This window comes from Giraffa tippelskirchi, chromosome 5, assembly GCF_054371585.1.
Source record: "Giraffa tippelskirchi isolate mGirTip1 chromosome 5, T2T-mGirTip1v1.2.pri, whole genome shotgun sequence".
In the NCBI taxonomy this organism is placed as follows: Eukaryota; Metazoa; Chordata; class Mammalia; order Artiodactyla; family Giraffidae; genus Giraffa; species Giraffa tippelskirchi.
The window spans coordinates 109,467,758-109,489,695 of NC_137279.1; the positions used below are offsets into that span (position 1 = coordinate 109,467,758).

General features: G+C 43.9%; 1 protein-coding gene across 3 annotated transcripts in view; it reads right to left on the reverse strand.

The window, feature by feature from the left end:
- Positions 1–21,938, reverse strand: part of MAGI3 (membrane associated guanylate kinase, WW and PDZ domain containing 3) — a 435,962-nt gene that overhangs the window by 393,432 nt on the left and 20,592 nt on the right. For all 3 annotated transcript variants that reach the window (XM_081493374.1, XM_081493372.1, XM_081493371.1), the window contains exons 2-3: positions 8,557–8,754; positions 5,088–5,216 (exon numbers count right to left, since the gene is read on the reverse strand). The gene's annotated coding sequence lies outside the window, so the exon portion shown is untranslated. The remainder of the gene's footprint in view (positions 1–5,087; positions 5,217–8,556; positions 8,755–21,938) is intronic.

Genomic DNA, 21,938 nt, shown 5'->3' on the forward strand with positions numbered 1-21,938 from the left:
TCCTTAGTTTTCCCTTCACATAGCTGAGTACACAAAATAACAACATTTGGAAATACTGATGTAATAAAATCCACTGGTGACTGCTGGACCCTTGTCTGCCCCTACTGTCCACCACCTCACAATAGCACTCACAGAGAGGGCCAGTCCTGCCTTAGCCCTTGTTCTGTCTGGGCTTCTCCTCCCACTTTACAGTCATCTTCTTTTTCAGGCTCCCCTGCTGGCCCTCGGCTCACTGCCTGACTAGCTTAGGAAAGCCCTGAGCTTGGTCGTTTTCTCCGTCACCCTCCCCCTTGGTGACAGGCACCTGTGGCCATGCTTAAAGGGCCACCTCTATGTGATCCCTCCTTCATCTCTGTCTTCAGCTCAGACTTGCCTCTGAGCTGCACATACAACCATCTGCTCAATATCTGCAAAGGGGTGTCCAATAGGAATCTGAATCCTTGATTCCTACCCTCACTATGTTCTCCACTAAGTAAAATGGGACCACCTAGTGACACACATCAAAACCTAGCAATCATCCTCGATCCTTTTCCCTTTTCCGTCCTTCCCTCTAATTGCTGAGTTTTGCTGGGTTTACCTCTAAAATATATTCCTAATCCTCCCCCTTATCTCCATTTCCACCTTCACCATCCTCTCTGGCCCAGATTACTCTAATAGCCTTCTGGCTGATCTTCCTGCTTTCACTCTCACTCCCTACAACGCCTGCCCCACACAGCAGCCAGAGTGAACTCTGCAAAATGTAAATCAGATCATGTTAATCGCCTGATTAAAACCCTGCAATGTTATCCCACAAATGCAAGGATATCTGGTTCTGTAAAACACCATATTAACAGATTAAAGGGGGGGAAAAAACTACAAGATCATCTCAGCTGACGCAGAGAAAGCATTCAATAAAATTCAAATTAAAACTCTCGGCAAACTAGAAATAGAAGTGAACTTCCTTAATCTGATAAAAGGTACATCTATTGAAATACTGAAGCAAACATAGTGAAAGTCGCTCAGTCATGTCCAACTCTTTGTAACCCCATGGATTGCAGCACGCCAGGCTCCTCTGTCCATAAGACTCTCCAGGCAACAGTACTGGAGTGGATAGCCATTCCCTCCTCCAGGGAACCTTCCCAACCCAGGAATCTAACCCAGGACTCCTGCATTGCAGGCAGATTCTTTACCATCAGAGCCACTAGGGAAGCCTGAAGCAAACATAATTATACTTAACGGTCAAACTCTAAAACCATTTCTACTGGAGTCAGAAAGAAAATAAAGGTAACTTCTATTAACATAATTGTTTCAAGTTAGCCTGGTTTTGAAAGTCAGAGTCAAGGTGAAAATTCTGTTCAACAAAAATTTATCAAGTGCCTACTATGTGCCCGGAGCAGTTCTAGGCTCTTAAACTTCACCAATGAATAAAACAGATGAGACAACACTGGGCATATGTTGTAGTAATGAAAGGCAGAAAATAAACAATAGATATTATTATGGGCTGAACTATGTTCCCCTCCAAATGCATATGTTGAAGCCCTGACCCTCAGTACTTTAGAGTATGACTATATTTGGCAATAAGATCTTTAAAGAGGTAATTATGTTAAAATGAGGGTTTTGTTGTTGTTTAGTCACTAAATCATATCCAACTCTATGCGACTCCATAGACTGTAATACACCAGGCTCCTCTCTCCTCCACCATCTACCGGAGTTTGCTCAAATTCATGTTCATTGAGTCAGTGATGCTATCTAACCATCTCTCTGCCACTCCTCCTTCTCCTTTTGCCTTCAGAGTCTTTTCCAATGAGTCAGTTCTTCTTAATATGTGACCAGAGTATTGAAGCATTAGTTTCAGCATCAGTCCTTCCAATGAATATTCAAGGTTGATTTCCTTTAGGATTGACTGGTTTGATCTCCTTGCTGTCCAACGGACTCTCAGGAGTCCTCTCCAGCACCACAGTTTGAAAGCATCAGTTTTTCAGCGCTCAGCCTTCTTTATGGTCCAACTCTCACATGAGGGTTAGGGGGGCCATAATCCAATCTGACTGGTGTCATTACCAGACAAGGAAATCTGGACCCACAAGAGACACAGAGGACTTTCCTGTGGTTAAGAATCCATGCTTCCACTGCTTGGAGCACAAGTTGATCTCTGTGCAGGGAAGTTCTGCAAACCACACAGTGCAACACCTCCCCCCACCGCAAAAAAAAAAAAAAGAGAGAGCGAGCCACCAGGAGTGGATGGGCACAGAGGAAAAACCACAAGAGGACACAGAGAGGGACTACATGTAAGTCAAGGAGAGAGGCCTCAGGAGATACCAAACCTGCTGACACCTTGATCTTGGACTATCTCAGCCTACAGAAGTGTGAAAAGACAAACTTCTGCTGTTTAAGACACCCAGTCTATGGTATTTTGTTGTGGCAGTCCCTACAGGCTTATATAGGTACAATAAATAAATTAATTGTATTGTATACTGCTGCTGCTGCTGCTAAGTCGCTTCAGTCGTGTCCGACTCTGTGCGACCCCATAGACGGCAGCCCACCAGGCTCTGCCGTCCCTGGGATTCTCCAGGCAAGAATACTGGAGTGGGTTGCCATTTCCTTCTCCAGTGCATGAAAGGGAAAAGTGAAAGTGAAGTTGCTCAGTCGTGTCCGACTCTTAGCGACCCCATGGACTGTAGCCTACCAGGCTCCTCCGTCCATGGGATTTTCCAGGCAAGAGTACTGGAGTGGGGTGCCATTGCCTTCTCCGGTATTGTATACTAGAGACAAAATGCTATGAAACAAAAAGAGCAGAATTAAAGGAGGTCAAGGATACTGGGAAGAAAGGTTATGGATTGCAATATTATGTCAGGTGGTCAGAGAAGGCCATGTTGAAAAGAAAAAGATAAGAGATATGAGAACAGGAAAGCAAGAAGTTGGAGGGTGGGGAGTGAGTCAGACATGGGTACACAGAGAGCTTTATTTTATCAGTAAGGTTTTGTGTCTTGTGCTAGGAAGTGGGTTTGTCACATTGTTATCTGTACTTTTTGGTTTGCCTGATATATTTCATCATAATTGTTTTCTTAATTGTTTTATTTTTAACTTCCCATCTTTGTTGGCATGAATTTGTTTTTTAAAAAATTTATTGAAATGTAGTTGATTTACAGTGTTGCACATGTATAGCAAAGTGATTCAGTTATATATATATATACACACACACACACACACTTTTTCTGATTCTTTTCCATTCTAGATTATTACATGATATTGGATATAGTTCTCTGTGCTATGCAGTAGGTCCTTATTGTTTATCTACTTTATATATAGTAGTGTGTATCTGTTAATCCAAAATTCCCAATTTTTCCCTCCTACCCTTTTCCACTTTGGGCAACCATAAGTCTTTTTCTATTCCTGTGAATCTACATCACAATATTTTTTAAAGATTGGATTAGAAGACTTGGCAACTGGACACTACTGGTTATTACTACAAGAGTGCAGCTGGAGAGGCTAAGAGGGCAACAGAGAAGATGGACAGGGCAGGTGGGTGCCAGTGATACAGGGCAAGGGATCCTCGGGACGCTATGATTGATTGAATGTGGGGGGTGAAGAAGGGGAAGGCTTTGGGATGACTGTCTGGCACAGGTGACTGGAGAAAGGTGGTGCCACTCATGAACAGTTAATTAACCAAAGCCAATACATTACTAAAATCCACACTTTATCCAGATTTCCCTGGTTTTTACCTGCTGTCCTTTTCTTGTTCCAAGACCCTATCCAGGATCTCCCATTATATTGAGTCACCATGTCCCCTTAGTGTCCTCCTGACAGCGACAATTTCTCAGACTTTCCTTGTTATGGGTGACCTTGAAGATTTTGAGGAGTGCTGGTCATGTATTTTGTAGAATGTCCTTCAGTTTGGATTGGCCTAATGTTTTCCTTCCTCCCCACCGACTTTTTTGTAGTAGTAAAAGCTGTCTCCTTTCTCCCAAAGCACAGGGAGAGAGCACCTGCTGGTAAGAGCCTGAAGTGATGGTGGGAGAGCCTCAGGAAACTCTGCAGTGCTCTGGGAAGCCCAGTCAAGAACAATCCCTCATTTATAGACCAGGAAGCAGCTCTGCCCAGCCCCCCAACCCCTCTCTGGGCAGGGTCTTCCCTGTTCACCCACTCACTGCAGTTGCATACATCAGCTTCCAATGTGAATGTCCTATCCCACAGGGATCTACACACAGACAACCTCTTATTGTTCTGATCTTCTCCTCAAGTGACTGTGTTAGTCACTCAGCCATGTCCAACTCTTTGTGACCGCATGGACTGAGCCTGCCAGGCCCCTTTGTCCACGGAATTCTCCAGGGAAGAATACTGGAGTGGGTAGGTATTCCCTTCTCCAGGGGATCTTCCCCACCCAGGGACTGAACTTGGGTCTCCTGCACAGTAGGAAGATTCTTTCCTGTCTGAGCCACCAGGGAAACCCTTCCCCGCCATACACACACTTGAATTTATCATGCTGAGCAAATGTATTTTCACTCAGATCCTTCAGTTCAGCAAGACAGGTCAGTGGGTCAAGGACCACTTTGAGAAGTTAGCCAGAAACACACATACATAAGGTCTTGTTCCATGATTTCAAGGGCCCACAAACCCTCTGAGAATGAAACATTTGGAATCCCTGAGACAGGGCAACATATGAAACATATACACTTAACTATGGATTGACTATTTTGTCTTCCTAAAACTCATATGTAGAAGTTCTAACACCTCCCCATTCCCCCCTGCCCCCTGGTCCCCTGCCCTGCCATGTGATGGCATTTGGAGATGGGGTTTTTGGGAGGTGATCAGGTCATAAGGGTGGAGCCCTCACAAATGAGATTAGTGCCCTTGTATAAGAGACCCCAGAGAGCTCTCAGGCCTTTTCTGCCATGTGAGGAGACAACAAGGGGCAGCCTGCAACCCAGAAGAAAGCCCAAAGCCCTCTCCAGAACCCAACCATGGTGACACCTGATCTCACCCCTCCAGAACCGTGAGAAATAAACTTCTGCTTTTTATAAACACTTGGTCTATGGTGCTTTGTCACTTCAGCTTGAACAAACTAATACAACATTCTAAATGAAATTAGAGGTGACAGGTCTCCCCCATACCTTAAGATGAGTGGGTGTTGTAGAACACTCAGGTTTGTCAAATCCCAAGCTCTAGTGTCCAGTGGACCTAGGCTAATCCTCCTACTAGTGCTATCACCTTGCTGAGTCCTCTGTGTTCCTCTTCACATCCTGTAAAATGGAGATAATATCCAGCTTAGAGGTTGTGGTGAGGACTCAGTGAGACAAAGCCTAGCACAGTCAGTGTCTGGTCAACCTCAGCAGATGTTGCTGTTATTATTATTTCTGTTGCCACTGCTGTTGTTGTTGCTAGCAGGCAGGAACACCACAGCCTGCTCCTTTTTCCCTGTACCATCCTCACCTACCGGCAGACCATGGGTGGAACCAGAACTAACACTTTTCTAGGATCTGTATACCATTTGAGGCAATGACCAAAGAGGAACATTCCTCAGCTAGCAGAAGCTCAGGAAGCAGCTCAAAACTCAAACTAACTGTTGAAGACAGGGGGCATTTGGGGCTGCATCTGTATTGCCTCGGCTAGAGAGAGGGGCTCTTAGGGAAGGTCTCAGCATGCCCTTCGGCTAGGCAATGCTTTTCAAACTGCAGGCTGTGTCCCCTTAGTGGATATTGAACTTAATTGAGCAGGTCATGACCGACCCTCTCTCCTCCCTCAAAAGAAATAAACTGAACTAGAATAGATCAGAAGGCATCATCTTTAGAAAGCATAATGCTGTTTCAGGAAATTTATTTTGCTTAAGTGTGTGTGTGTGTGTATGTGTGCATCTGTCTACTGGGTCATGCTGTAAAATGTCTTTCAAGGGTCAGAAGTCAAAAACTTTTTGAGCCACTTCTCTGTAGTGTGTGAGAGAATGAGGTTTGGAGGGGTGGGGGTTATTAAGCACCCCCTCCACCCCCCAGCCAGGGCTTCCCAGATGGTACTAGTGGTAAAGAACCCGTCTGTCAATGCAGGAGACATAAGAGATGTGGGTGCCATCCCTGGGCCAGGAACATCCCCTGGAGAAGGAAATGGCTACACACTCCAGTATTCTTGCCTGGAGAATCCCGTGGACAGAGGAGTCTGGTGGGATATAGTCCACAGGGTTGCAAGGCATCTGGCAGGACTGAAATGACAGCAGGCAAGGAACAAAAGAGAAGGGAGAGTTTTTAGGACCAAGAGGATCAGGACAAGGGGTAGGGCCTGGGTGTGGAAGGTGCTGGAATCTGTCACTCCACCACAGGCCCCACCCATCCCGAGGGTTATTATTTTATCCTTTTCTGGCTCTGTTTAGGGATTAGCTGTTTTAAAAAATACATCAGGCTCTTAAACAATGCGGACTTGTGTGTTTGTCTGCAGGAGCAGCAAGGAGATGGGAGGGCCTGTAACTGGTGCTGCAGGGCCCGAAGCTAAAGGGACAGAGTGGGAGGCGTGGAGGGCTGTTAACAAGACCCCAGCAACTGCAGCGAGAGTGGCTGGCCTGAGTGGAGGTGTCTGATCCACCTCCCACCTCTGCTTCTGCGGCTCCTCCTGCCCTCAGGGTAGAGTGGGAACAGAGCCCTTCATCCCACCCTAAACCCTCTCCAGCATCACATCACTCCCCCCTGGTTCTCTGGAATTCCTTCCCACACCTTCACGCCGCCCTCTTTCTTCTGGCCTCAGATGTTTCCCACTGACTTTCTTCTCTTCGGAACACCCTCCGGGCCTTGTCCTTCAGGCCTCATGTTTGAAGTCACCTCCTACCGGCCCAGCACCAGGTGGTTGCGTCTCTGGCATGACTCCTGGGGTGTAGGTGCCTGTCACCCCTCCTAGACTGAGGTCCGAGGCAGGACCCAGGTCTACCTCACAGCTGCATTCCTGCCTCCCTGGAGCACAGGGACACCCAGCCACGCCTGACTCATTCTTCATTAAATGACTAGGTCGAGGAGAAAAGGCTGAGGGGTCAAATGCTATTTGCTCTGACGGCAGGAATTTCCAGGAATCTGAGCCATGAGGGGTTGGGGAGAGCAGGAAATGCTAGTCCAAGGACAGATGTGAGTCAGAGAGGCCGAGAGACCACACCAAGTGAGAGGCTGGCGCTGTCCAGCCAGGTGGGTGGGGCGGGAGGGTGCCGCAGAGCAGGCTGTGGCGGCTCCTCCGCCTTTGATGGCCTGGGCTATGCGGGGGCCGTGGGGGCCCAGCTCCTGTCCCCTGGGCACCTTAAAGGAACCTCAGGACCTCTGACTCCAAGTTCAAAGGTGGGAACGTACAAGCTGTGTTTAGGGTGTGGGAATGAGAACAGAGAGTGGCTGGAGCAGTGAGCGAACGGGGAAGGAAGAGACAGAGGGGCCAGGGTGGGGTGGGGTGGGGGCCATGTCTTAGAAGACCAGCTCAGGAGATAGGGCTTGCCCAAGGCCATGGGAGACCACCAGAGGAGGAGGTGGGCTACAACCACCACCTCTATAATTGCAAATTTTTGCAAAATTGCATACAAATTTTGGTATGTTTTTCTAGGAAAAAAAACCCATAGCTTTCATCAGATCCTCAGAAATGTTGTGACCACAAACAGTAAACAAACTCTGTGTTTGGGGCTTCTGAGCAGGCTTCAGGACTACCTCTCTGGCAACGGTGTGCTCGGGAGAACAGAGTTTCCCTAGGTTCCCTGGTGGAAAAACATGTTTCATGGCAAGACCGTGTGTAAATATTTGAGATCTGACATTTGGTTTCTTAATAAGTTTGCCTGCCTCTTCCCACAAGTGTTAGAATTTTTATTTTCTGATAGAGGTAGCCCCCAGCGTGATCTACATGCCTGTTACATTTGCAGAGGCCTTGCTGGGAGATTCTTTAAAGAAAAGGAAGATTCTATAAAGAAAAGGACGCAGGGAGATTCTTTCCTTTGCTGCTTACCCTACAGCTGACCTTAACTCTGCCTGGAGATCCCAGCCACAGGCCTGGCTAGTCCACAGCTGGGTCATTTATCTGTTCATTCAACAAATCTTTTTTGAGTGCTGACCATGTGCTAAGCATTGCACCGAGTGGTGAGGAAGTCTTGCTCCTTGACCTCAAGTAAACCACAAGGCAGTCGGGGAGATGGAATCAGGTAATTGCAGTCTGAGATGAAGGGAATAAATGTGGGTTTCTACTCCAGTATGAGGGGAGAAGAACAAGCGGGCCTGGGCCATCTGTGGAAGGACTGATGTCAGCAGGGCGAAGGGGAAGGCCACCAACATGAGGCCTCATCTTCTTTGTATGCCAAAATGCCTAGCAATCCCATTGAGTTTGACATTCCTCAGATACACAGAGGAATCCCACTTCAGCCCTCTGTATAATCTAAGACCAACTGCAATTGGCTTTTGCATGTTTTGTTTTGTTTTCTCCTTTTCTTTATAGGTTCTGGGAGGCACAGGGATAAAGGAGTTGGCCTGAGGAGAAACTCAAAATGTGTTGTGGTCAAGCTCATTGTTTTCAAGAATGAGGACATTTGTCTCCCTTTGTCCCAGGGATGTCCAGCTGGCAGATGCCTTTTCTTCCACTCACATTTCTGCTGACATCTGTGCGTGGGTCTCCCAGGCAGCAGTCCCTTGATAGAACACCTGTGCTCCCCAGGGCAGTCCCATGGGATGATGGTGAAGCAGACTGCCCTTCCTTGTTCCATCCTGTCCCTTGATGCTCCACCTCACTCCCCATAACATGACTGTACCAATGGTCCTTGATGTGTCAGACTTAGCTGAATGGCTGGGGATAAACAGGGAGAATTACTACATCAGAGGGGAATATTTGTCCATTTCATATGATTCTTCTCCTGATCCAAGAGTAAGGCATCACAGAAGTCCAACCTCGCATAAGAAAGCCTCACTGGGACTCTCGAATTTCTCCTTTTGCTCTGCTACCCTCAGCTCTCCCCTCTTTCAGGCCACAGGGCAAATATCCACTCTCCTCTTCGAATGTGAAAGTGAAGTCACTCAGTCATGTCCGACTCTTTTGTGACCCCATGGATTGTAGCCCACGGAATTTTCCAGGCAAGAATACTGGAGTGGGTTGCCATTTCCTTCTCCAGGGGAATTCCTGACCCACGAATCAAACCCAGGTCTTCTGCATTGCAGGCAGAGGCTTTACCTCTGAGCCACCAGGGAAGCCCTCTCCTCTTTAGGGAGTCCCCTTTCTGACCCACACAGTTGGTTTCACCCCAGAATGTGTCCTCCTCCTCTCTCTAGATGGACATGGTAATTCCTTATGGTCTTTTGCCAAAGTCTGATGTGCCTGGTTGGTAAATAGATGGGGAAACAGTGGCTGACTTTATTTTGGGGGGCTCCAAAACCACTGCAGATGGTGACTGCAGCCATGAAATTAAAAGATGCTTACTCCTTGGAAGGAAAGTTATAACCAATCTAGACAGCATATTAAAAAGCAGAGACATTACTTTGTCAACAAAGGTCTGTCTAGTCAAAGCTATGGTTTTTCCAATAGTCAAGTATGGATGTGAGAGTTGGACTGTAAAGAAAGCTGAGCGCCGAAGAATTGATGCTTTTGAACTGTGGTGTTGGAGAAGACTCTCGAGAGTCTCTTGGACTACAAGGAGATCCAACCAGTCCATCCTAAAGGAGATCAGTCCTGGGTGTTCACTGGAAGGACTGATGTTGAAACTGAAACTCCAATACTTTGACCACCTGATGCGAAGAACTGACTCATTTGAAAAGACCCTGATGCTGGGAAAGATTGAAGGTGAGAGGAGAAGGGGATGACAGAGGATGAGATGGTTGGATGGCATCACCAATTCAATGGACATGAGTTTGAGTAAACTCCAGGAGTTGGTGACGGACAGGGAGGCCTGACGTGCTGCAGTCCATGGGGTCACAAAGAGTCGGACACGACTGAGTGACTGAACTGAATTGAACTGATGTGCTTGGTCCCCCTGTGTTAATCCTAGAACTGGGAAGGGGGTAGGGCTGTAGGAAGGAATAACAGGTGACCCCAACAGCTGAATCTGAGAGCCCGTGTTCAGAGCGGTGGCTCTCCCTGTCTATCAGTAGGGTAACTGTCATTCAAATACAAATACATCTCCTAAAGAAAAGCTTTAATTCTCAGAAATGGTACCATCTAGATCCACATCAAGGGAGGCAATCATTGCTCTAAGTGTCATGTAATCTGCATAGATCCCTGCCCACAACAGATCCAGCAGTTAGTGAACAGTGTTCCTCTCTGGTGCAGCTCCCCCACCCTGAGCCTGGCATCCAGGCAGTGCCTCTGGGCTGACAGAAATCAAAATACACTTTGCAGTACTATGTGACAATATTCAGTTCTGCTCCAGAAGATAAGAAACAAACGGGATAGTTACTACTCATAAGAAGTCTTAAGTAGAGATAAAAAGCAAATCACTTTTGAACTGTGAGCAAAAGGCATGAGATGTGTTAAAAACAGTAAGGAATCCATAAACATAGACTAAAGAACAGTGTTCCTTGTAGATAGAAAGAAATGGAGAGACCAGGTCATATGGTGCCAAGCATGCCAGGCTGATAGCTAAATCATCTCCAAATTGGTCCATCTGAAGACTCTTGTGTTGGTCCCACTTCAGCCTCACGTGTGCTCTGCCCTAGAAATGAAGATAAAACCCTTGGCCACAGAGCAGGCTGATCAGTGAGCTGTATCTACTGGCCAGGTGTCCTTGGACCTGTGACACCTGGTGTGAGCTGGCTCCAGGCTGAGGCCCCATGTTGAACTTTGAATTAGGGTTCTCCAGAGAAACAAAACCAATAAAATGTGTGTGTATATATATGTATTTGTATATACAGTAGATATATAGATGTGTATATATGGGTAGTACTAACAGCTTAGTCGGTAAAGAATCTGCCTGCAATGCCAGAGACCCGCGTTCGATTCCTGTGTCAGGAAGATCACCTGAAGAAGGAAATGGAAACCCACTCCAGTATTCTTGCCTGGAGAATAGAGGAGCCTGGCAGGCTACAGTCCATGGCATTGCAAGAGTCCTACACAACTTAGCGACTAAACCACCATGTGGGTAGAGGGAGAGACGTGTTTTAAAGAACTGGCTCATGTGACTATAGAGGCTGGCAAGTCCAAAATCTTCAGAGTAGGCTAATAGGCTGGAGATCCAGAAAAAGTTGCAGTTTGAGTCTGAAGACAGTATTCTGGCAGAATTCCCTCTCTTTCTGGGGAGGTGAGTCTCTTTGTTAAGGCTTTCAACGACTGGATGAGGCTTACCCACATTATGGAATACAATCAGCTTTCCTCAAGTCTACTGATGTTAATGTTAGTCTCCCCCAAAACATACCTTCACAGAAATATCTTCAACAGTGTTTGATCAAATATCTAAATACTGTAGCCTAGCCAAGTTGACCCATACAATTAACTATCACAATCATCAGCTTTGGTTCTTGTAAATTCTCCATCACTGGGCAAGGCTGATGTAGCTGAGAAAGAGACAGAAGTGTGAACATTGCACAACCAGGAGCCAGATAGAGTGGTCCTTCCACTCCACTTGCACACTACCACAAGTGTGCTAACCTGCCCTGTTTCCCCTTCTTATGTTTTAAATAGATTTAATAAACTGTATTATTGGAGTATCTTAATTGGATATGTGAGCCTTTTCGTCCTTGACCTGAGATAGCTCGTCAGTTATTGAACTTGGAGGGTACCATTGCATAAGGCAATCTCACACTGCAATGTCCAAACATCTAGCATCAGCTTTGCAATGACATTTTTCTATACTTTAGACCACATCCTTTCTTATTCTCTGTGGGCAGTGGGCATGGGAACGGGAGTAATGGGGATTAAAATGCTCCACCCCATCACTGGGTTAATGAGTTTTATTCCTCATAAAACTTTCCAAAAATATTTGACTGTTTTTCAGGGACTGGAAGTCTGGGGAGAAACTGTCAAGTTACCTTCTGTCCATTCCATGGACAGAGGAGCCTAGTGAGCTACAGTCCATGGGATCACAAAGGGTTGGACATGACTACGTGCACATGCCGTATCTGTTCTGTAGTAGTTGGTTATTAGGAAGACCAGGAACCTAGTCAGGGACTCCTCTGATCAAAAACAGAAAATGCAAGCTGAAGTTCCCAGATCCATCCCCCTCCTTACCTCCTCCTGCAGGAGCCTCAACCCCAGCCACCACAGAAGTCACCTCCAGGTCAGAAAGGGAGTCCTTGCTCTCCCTACTTACAAGGTGTGTACAGGAACCGTGAATGGCATGGGCTGGGAATTAAACTCCTTAAAAGCAGGGACTTGTTCTCCTTTGAACCCCTAGCACCTACATCCTGCCTGGCACATAAGATGCTCAGTGAAACTTTGATAAACTGAAGAGGAGTTGGAGAGAGAGCCAGTTGACTGGTCTGCAGTGAGGGAAGATTTGTTTCTGACTGCCCATGTTGGAAATCTGAATGCAACTTTTCCTAGAAGTGCTATTATAAATACATGATGATTATGTGCTTAGTACCATGGTGTGGCCCTGAGTTAAGTAGGCTTTTGCCAACCAATCTGTGGGCATAACTAGCATATATAACACTGTTTTCCTATGGGATGTATATTACAAATTTTTAACTAATTTACTTAAGAATTATTCATAAGCTGAGAATTGCCTATACATATCACCCCTATTGTCAGCCAACCCCTCATCCCAGCATGTCCATATACTGGTAAGCATATGGGAAAGGGTTCAGGTTCACTGATTTCATCACCTCCCTCCACCTGTGGCACACGCAGTGATTTTGCACTCCATCCTGTGCCTTGTAGCTTGGTGCTGTAACACCTCAGGGCAGAAATTGCTCCTTAATGTCACACCTTCCTCTCAGCACCCACTGTCAGCCCCCAGGACGCTGTCAGTGCAAGAAACAGAGTAGTCACCACACCACTTCCCAGGAGAGTTGTTTCCCACTCACATCTTCTCTCTGGAATGTGAGAGGGGTAGGTTGTTAAGGGTGGGTGACGGGGACGAGAATGTACAGCTGTGCTCACAGCCCCCACCCCACGGCGCGCCCACTCATTCTCCAGCAGGGGGAGCCAGGACGTGGCAAGCCTCTCTTCCTTTCCCTGAAATCCTCCGGCCTGATTCAATTCTCCAGTCTTAGCAGTAAAGGAGGGATTTCTGCTTTTCAAAATGACTACTATTAACGGGGAAAAGTATGTTCATTTTATTGAACATACATTTAAATATCTTGAATGAAAGAAACATGCGAAATGACTGTGAACTGTAGTGCTTTCTATGGCCTAAGCCCATGCAAACCTTTGAAGAATAGCCTAGGAAACAGATTCTGAAGAATATTTTTTGCAACTCCATATAGTGAAGTTAGATCAGTGGTTCTCAGCTGAGGACAATTTTGCCTCCCAGGAGACACGTGGCAATTTTTGGAGACATTTTAGGTTTTGATAACTGGGAGGGAGCGGGGAGAGGCCAGAGATGCTGCTAAACATCCTGCAGTGCACAGGACAGCACCCCTCCACACACATACACACAACAAGGAGTGATCCAGCCTAAAATGTCAGTAGTGCTAAGAATAAGAATCCTGAATTAGATGAATATCTGTGGTCTGTCAACATTATGATATTATCTAGGGTAACCTCCAAAGACCATTAACAAACCTAGTATTTGCAAAGATTACAATGTATATCAAGGCAAATGACTTTCTTCTAAATTTTATTTCCTTATCATTGGTTTAATGCACAGGTTTTTATACCATGATTTAAAATTTTTTAAACTGTCCTTAATGTTTGATCTCTGGCTGTTAAACATTTTCCACAAATAAATAATGTTTTTATTACTCAAAGCAATTAATTTACTGAGAGAAGAGAAGAAAAACTGCAAAGCATATTGAGATAAAATGGCTAGCTTATTTACCAAACTGGTGACTACAGCAGATTGTATTCTCTGTAAATGACTGCATCCTACATACTCTATCCAATATGCTCCTCTTATAATGTGACTTTGGCATTCCTCCCATTGAAAGGTGGGGCCTATTCTCCCTCTAGTTGAATCTGGGAGAGTGTATGGCTATGGCACAAGTTAAATTACATGACTCCTGAGGTTAGGTCATAAAAGGAGTATAGCTTCCTCTTGGTTCTCTTGAAACCTATCCACCATGCTGTGAGGAAGCACAAGCAACCACATGTGTAAATATTCTGGCCAACAGCCCAGTTGAGGAACTGAGATCTCAGCTGAAAGCCAGTATTAACCACCAGACATGTGAGTGAGGTGGTTTCTGTTCTCAGCCATTCAGTTGCCTTCAGTCTTCCAGTCCTTTCAAATAAGGAGACAGACTTTGTATGACAGAGACAAGGTATTCTTGTGCCCTTTCCAAATTTCTGACCCACAGAACACATAAGTATAATAAAATTGCTATTTTAAGCCACAAGGTTTTAGAATAATTGCTATGTAGTTAAGATATAAGTGGAATAGTAATTTTTCCTCAAATATATATAAACTTTATCCTCCAATAAAACCTGCAAACTACTATACATCATAGATTCTTCAGGAAAGTTGCTAAGTGGCCAAAATGACAAATTCTAAATTTCTAATGTCAAAGATTTACCAAAGTGGTAAATACGTGGCGAACATGCAATCACCTTCCTAACCTGTACCTAAGGCAGACATCACTAATTAATCACAGAACTCTTTCTTGATGAGCAGGGATCCAGCCTTAAAACCCTTCTCAACAAAGCACTCAGCAAAATGCATTGACAATTACCTGATTTGGCTTGGCACACCATTTGAAACCTCTTCACCATCCTCAGTCTTTTTATTTATAAGAGTTGAGGCTGGGTTTCACTGGCTAATTCCCAGACAGAAGGACTCATATACTGTTTAATCAGGTGCACACAAAAGGATGTGTGGCTTTGCAGCACCTATTTGCAAAAATTCTGTTCTATTAGCTCTGTAGATGAATATGGTTGGGATCTTTTTCTCATTACTTTTGAGAATTTGGCTATAAAACAACAATAGCAATCTACTGGTGCCAAAAGCCACTTTTATCAAAAACAAGCAAACCCAAATCTCCAGAAATATCAGAAAAATGTTAAACTGCCTTAAAGAAAACAGTGGAAGAATCCCTAAGAAAGAAAGACGACTACTATGATGAGATGGACCCATATGTCCAGTCTGTGACTGAAGATTGTCAACTTTATAGGATGGCTCAGAGGTGGAATCCTTAATTTTAGCTGGATGAGTCAAGTAGACGGTGAAAGGGGATGTTGGTACCTGTGTCGTTTTGAAGTTTGTTCAATGCACATTGTTATACCAGGTCTAGGGAAGAGCATGAGGTGAATATGCCCTCTCTTTTTCAATTTTCTGTTCATGAATTTGATGTCTTCACCTTGCAACTGGCAGTTAAATTTCTCTCTCTCATCTATCAGGGATTCTGAGCAGCCAAAAGTTGTTTATTTTTAAAAGGAATGTAATAATGGTTATTTGAAGAAAATGACCAAGGTGATTGAATTCCTGGGCAGGCAGGCAAACCATGTGCCGGAGGCACTTTCTAACTCAAGACTGTAAGGATTCTGAAGACATCACAGACAACTTAATCTTTCATGGTGATTTTTTGAACTCTGAATCAAGTCACCCACTAAAGAGGACAGGAGTAGGGACAAAATGGAAAAGTTATATTGACTAAAATTTTCTAATTATTCTTTTGAAACCATTTTAAAAATCATAACTTAGCCAAGGCAGTAACCCTAGGAATATTTCTGAGATCTTTAAGAACTGTCTTCTGCATCTCTTGTCTGCTCTCCTGTGTCCCTTCTCACCTTCAAACTGCTCCCCTGGCTTTCCTTCCTTCCCTTTTCCAAACAAACTAACAAACTCTGTGTCTTCATGCTTCCACTTAGACACTGAAGCTGACTTTTCCCTCCCCTGTCTCTTTTAGAGCTTCCCATCTCTGTCCCAACCCCTAGAAAAACTATGTGATTCCTCATCTAATCTTATAAACAGATTTGAGCTGAGGTTTATTGTAATCCTTTTCTATTAAGAGCCACTATCCTATAGGGAAAAAATAATTGAGAACCAGATAAATTAAAAGCAAACGAATTTCATTGTTTTATCTATTAAGAAGACTACATGAAAATTCCAAAGAAGGTAAAAATGTCTATGGACATTAAACATTAAACTCTCACAATTCTTTGAGAGATGTATTATTGTGTTCATTTTTCCTTACGTGGAAATGGAGGCTCAGGTCTGTCAAGAGATTGTGTCGAGCTCCCAGAATTCAAACCCAGACTAAGTGAACTACAAACCACATGCTCTTAACTGCCATACCTCACCACCTCCTGTTTTATATCTTGGTTTTGAGAGATAATAGGATAGTCTTTTCTGGGTGGCTTGAAGAAATAAGGGCACTTTACCGTCCTTATTCCTGAGAGCCAGTATTAAAAAGGCACATGTTTGCAACTTTGGGTATGCTACAACACTTAGGAAATGGCTTGCTTCAAATAGCTGAGGGCTTACTAATTTAAACACCGATTTTTAAATGTGCATGGAAAGTTTTCTTAAGTGTGTTATGTAATGTCTTGCCTTCTTAAGCTAGATATTCTAAACATAATTTAGCCTTTAGCTTTTCCTTATATACTCTAGGTTCACCAATGTGAACATTAGCGGCAGTTAGCGAGGCTCTAAGACAGCTATGCCCTCGGGACTGTTGAAGTACATGCAGCTGTTTTTAACCTACATTTCAAGTGGTCCCAGACTACCATGCTATTTGAGTTCTTGTGTCTGCTTTTCATAGATTTTCTGCCATGCTGTCAGCCTCTTGGTTATTGACTCTCGGTGCTATTAGTATCTGTCTGCATTAGTCCTTCTTTGCCCTCTTAGATTTCCTACTTATCATCTGTGGTGGATATGAAACCATGATATTTAGGCCTATTTTGTTTGTGGAAAAAAGTAAATACTCATTTAATGGCTGAGAGGATTTCTAGTGAGTAGGAAACATGAATTTTCATGAATAGAACTTAAAATATCTATTTTAATTTTCTCATTCTCTGGGTCAATAATTGAAGAGATTGTTAGTTAAGCAATATCCTAGCCATATTCATTGGTACAGCCCCCCCAACAACCTCCTTTAAAGGAAATTGTCCATCAGCCACAGCCTATGGCTTCTTCGGGGGTCATGCTTTGCCCGTTTGATCATGGTCTCTCCCCAGTCACACATACTGCATGATACTGATGGGCAGGGCACCTGACCCAAGGGCAACCAGACCACAGATTGGCCAACAACCATGATAAAAAGATAAGCTGAGCTTCGCCCATCCAACCCTGAAAACCATATTGAGGCAAGTAAGTGAGAGGTGCTATCTGAAACAAAAAGCTCATGAGGTTGCGCTGTAGTGCATGAGGCCGTGATGTATCATGAGCCATCTGAAATGATGAAGCAGCAGAATCTCTAGGAAAGCTGGTTAGAAGGAGGAGGAAACGGAAGCAAACGCATGGAGTGAAGCAGGGGTGCTCTGCAGGAGACGGAGAGAGACAATGTCCTATTCTATATGTATCTTAACTCCCAACACCAGTTTTCTGGCGGCAACTTGAGTGAGTCTCTGTGTCTACCACTTGAAAGAAGCTAACTACAAAAATCAATTTCTTGAGAGCTGAGTTGTTGGTGTAACTTCCTATATATTCTAGATCCTGCACAAACAGAAAAACACAAACAATTTAATCACACAAGAGAAATAACAGAATTGGAAATGGAGACACTTAGAGTCAGAATTAACACAAAAGACAAGTGTGTATGAAGAAAAGATAATTATGCAAAATACAGGACAAGCATCCTAATATAGCTTGAATAGTCAACCTATCAACACAGAAACAAAGCTTACAAGATGAAAATGTAAAACAATCAGAAGAAAGCTCTTGAGTCCTGCTAAGTTTCTTTTTTTAATTAAGTGATTACAACCTGCATACAAGTCCTGGTTATGTGAGTTTGTGTATGTGGGTGTGTAAGGGGAGCACCATATGGGACAGGGCAGGGGTGTGATCGTTCCCAGGAGACTCTACAATAGTCTTCGTAAAGAGGCACATCTGGACAGCTGCTCCCATGGTAGCCCCACAGGGAAGAAAGTGATTAGCAGCAGATGGTTACAGAAACAAGCCAAACCTGAGGCAAGATTCATCTCACCTATTCTTGCTGGCTCTAGAGAATGTGACTCAGTTGCTCCTTTATTACCTCCACAGAGGTTAGTAAGGCATGAGAGAGGTCCTCTGAATTGTTCTTATACCATAAGGCAGTCAACGTAAGGTCTGAAAACAGTGGATACACATCTTCTCTGTGCATCACACATTACTCAAAACTGGCCTCCAGGGATTTTGCAAACATTATTATGGACTCACACACAAGACAGAGGAGAGGCAGGTGAGGCCGCCATCCATCCAAGTGATGCCACTGTTCCCAGAGTGTCCTGCAGGAATAGAGGAGCAGAGGCCAGCCTGAAAGGGAGCCAGGGTTGCCACACGGAATGCAAAGGAATGGATCAAATCAGAAGGACTGGGAAAGATGATAAGCAAAACTAAGCAGCAAGATGAATAACTAAGGTAGGTGAGAACAACACACCCAAGTGCTAGGTATCCAGGGATGAATTAGTCAGGTCTTCATCTCAAAAACAGGCCATGACTGAAGAGATCAGAGAGAGAGATCACAGAATGGTCAGAAAACTGGGCTCCAACCAGGGGCAGTGTTAGCTGCTCAGTCATGTCTGACTCTTTGCAACCCCATGGACTATAGCCTGCCAGGCTCCTTTTTCTATGGGCTTCTCCAGGCAAGAATACTGGAGTGGGTTGCCGTTTCCTTCTTTAGGGGATCTTCCCAACCCAGGGACTGAACCCGTATCTCCTGCATTGGCAGGCAGATTCTTTACCACTGAGCCACCTGGGGAGCCCAAAACTATTAATTAATGGTCAATTAATCTACAACGAAGGAGGCAAGAATATAAAATGGAGAAAAGACAGTCTCTTCAATAAGTGGTGCTGAGAAAACTAGACAGCTACATGTAAAAAAAAAAAAAAGATAATAGAACATTTTCTAATACCATACAGAAAAATAAACTCAATATGGATTAAAGACCTAAATGTAAGACCAGATACTATAAAACTGTTAGAGGAAAATATGGGCAGAACACTCTTACATTGAAGCAATATCTTTTTCAATTCACTTCCTAGAGTAATCAAATAAAAACAAAAATAAACAAACGGGACCTAAGTAAACTTAAAATCATTTGCACAGCAAAGCAAACCATAAACAAAAAGACAACTGACAGAATGGAAGAAAATATTTGCAATGAGGGTTTAATCTCCATAATATACAAACATCTTATGCAGCTCAACATCAAAAAAACCAAGAAGCCCAAACAAAAATAGACATTTCTCCAAAGAAGACATACAGATGGCTAAAAAGCACATGAAAAGATTCTCTACATCACTAATTGTTAGAGAAATGAAAATCAAAACTACAATGAGGTATCATCTCATACCAGTCAGAATGGCCATCGTCAGAAAGTTTACAAAAAATAAATGTTGGCAAGGGTGTGGAGAAAAGGGAACCCTTCAACATGGTTGGTGGGACTGTAAACTGGTACAACCACTATGAAGAACTACATGGAGTTTCCTTAAGAAATTAGAAATAAAACTACCATGAAAGTGAAAGTCGCTCAGTCGTGTCTGACTCTTTGTGATCCCATGGACTATATAATCCATGGAATTCTCCAGGCCAGAATACTGGAGGGGGTAGCCGTTCCCTTCTCCAGGGGAATCTTCCCAGATTGAACCCAAGTCTCCCACATTGCAGGTGGATTCTTTACCTACTGAGTCACCAGGGAAGCCCAAGAATACTGGAGTGGGTAGCCTATCCCTTCTCCAATGGATCTTCCTGACTCAGGAATTGAACCAGGGTCTCCTGCATTGCAGGTGGATTCTTTACCAGCTGAGCTACCAGGGAAATGCCCAAAACTACCATATGACCCAGTAATCACACTACTGGGCATACACTCCACAAAAATCGTAATTCAAAGAGATACATGTACCCCAATGTTCATTGCAGCACTATTTACAATAGCTAAGACATGGAAGCAACCTAACTGTCCACTGACAAAGGAATGAATAAAGAAGATGTAGTACATATGTACAATGGAATATTACTCAGCCATAAAAAAAAAATAAAATAATGCCATTTGCAGCAACTTGGATGGACCTAGAGATTAGTCTACTAAGTGAAGTAAGACAGACAGGCAAAGACAAATATCATATGATATCACGTAGATGTAAAATCTATGCGAGTGATACAAATGAAATTATTTACAAAACATAAACAGACTCTCAGACTTCAAAAACAAATTCATGGCTACCAAAGGGGAAAGATGGGGGGACAGATAAATTAGAAGTTCGGGATTAACAGATATACACTACTACTGAAGTTCCAATACTTTAACCACCTGATGTGAAGAGCCAACTCACTGGAAAAGACCCTGATGCTGGGAAAGATAGAGGGTAGGAGAAGAGGGGGGTGACAGAGAATAAGATGGCTGGATGGCATCATTGACTCAATGGACATGAGTTTGAGCAAAATGAAATAGTGAAGGACAGGGAAGCCTGGCATGCTGCCATCCATGGAGCCACAGAGGATTGGACACAACTGAGCGAGTGAACAACAAAACAAAGATATAGAAAAGATAATTAACAAGGACCTATTGTACAGCACAAGAAAGCCTACTCAATATTCTGTAATAACCTATATGGAGAAAGAATCTGAAAAAGAATGAATATATGTATATGTGTAATAATCAATTTGCCATATACTTGAAACTAATACAACATTGTAAATCAACTATACTCTAATATGAAATTTTTTTAAAAAATTTTAAAAAGGAACCAGGGTGGGGGTGGGCTGAAAACCAGAAACTTCCAGACACCACATTCACTGCCTGTTCACTGCCACGTTCACTGTAGACAGTTAACAGAGGGGCAGAACGAGGGATATGGGATGGGGCAACAAAGATGGCCAGAGAGAGGGAGGCTATTTAACAGAATTGAGAAAATGTGGCCCAAGCGATTAATATCTTCTCCTGCAAATTTTCTTTCTTCTAAGAATAAGATCACTACCAAAACCTAAAACATGATTGAGGTAATCTTGAAACAAATAAGAGCTTCTTCATGAGATTGTAATTAACAAGGCAGTAACCTTCAGTCTTAACTCTGGAAAGTAAATTTGCATGCTCATAGTGGCTTCACTAAGTTCCCCTTGGCCATCCTGTCAACAGACCTTTTAAAACTGACCCCTGGGGGACTTCCCTGGCAGTCCAGTGGTTAAAAGTCTGTGCTTACAATGCAGGAGATGCAGATTAGATCCCTGGCTAGGGAACTGAAGTCCTGCATGTGGCATGGTATGGCCAAAAGAAATTAGAAAAGAAATACACTGATAAGAGTAAAGAGAAGGTTGCTTAAATAACCTCCTTTATTTAGGAAAACAATCATTTACTGAGAGGTAGAGTGGAAGAAAAGTATAATTTTAAGGAAAGAGAAACAAAACAAGCAAACAAAAAAAATGAGCCCTGGCATGGCGTACACTGGAGAGGTAGACAGGGTCACCTTCACAGCTGCCTCAAGGACTCTGAGAGTACTACTCGCAGGACGATCTCTAAGTGTTCTGGGTCAATAGGGATGAGGTCAGCAAGAGAGGTGACTAAGGAAACCCCTGCCGCAGAACACTGTCCCAGGTAGCATGGAACTTACCCTGATGTGACAGAAGGTCTGGCATCACCCTCAGTGCTCAACTACCTGACCCATCAGTTGCATCTGCCCCACCCAACACTCTCTCCTTCCTGAAGCATCTCTTGGATCCTGGGATATTATCCTTTCCCTGTTTTTTTCTTCTTCCTTCATTTATGGCTACTCTTTCTGAGAGTTCTTTTTTTTTTTTTAAGTTTTGTTATGAAAA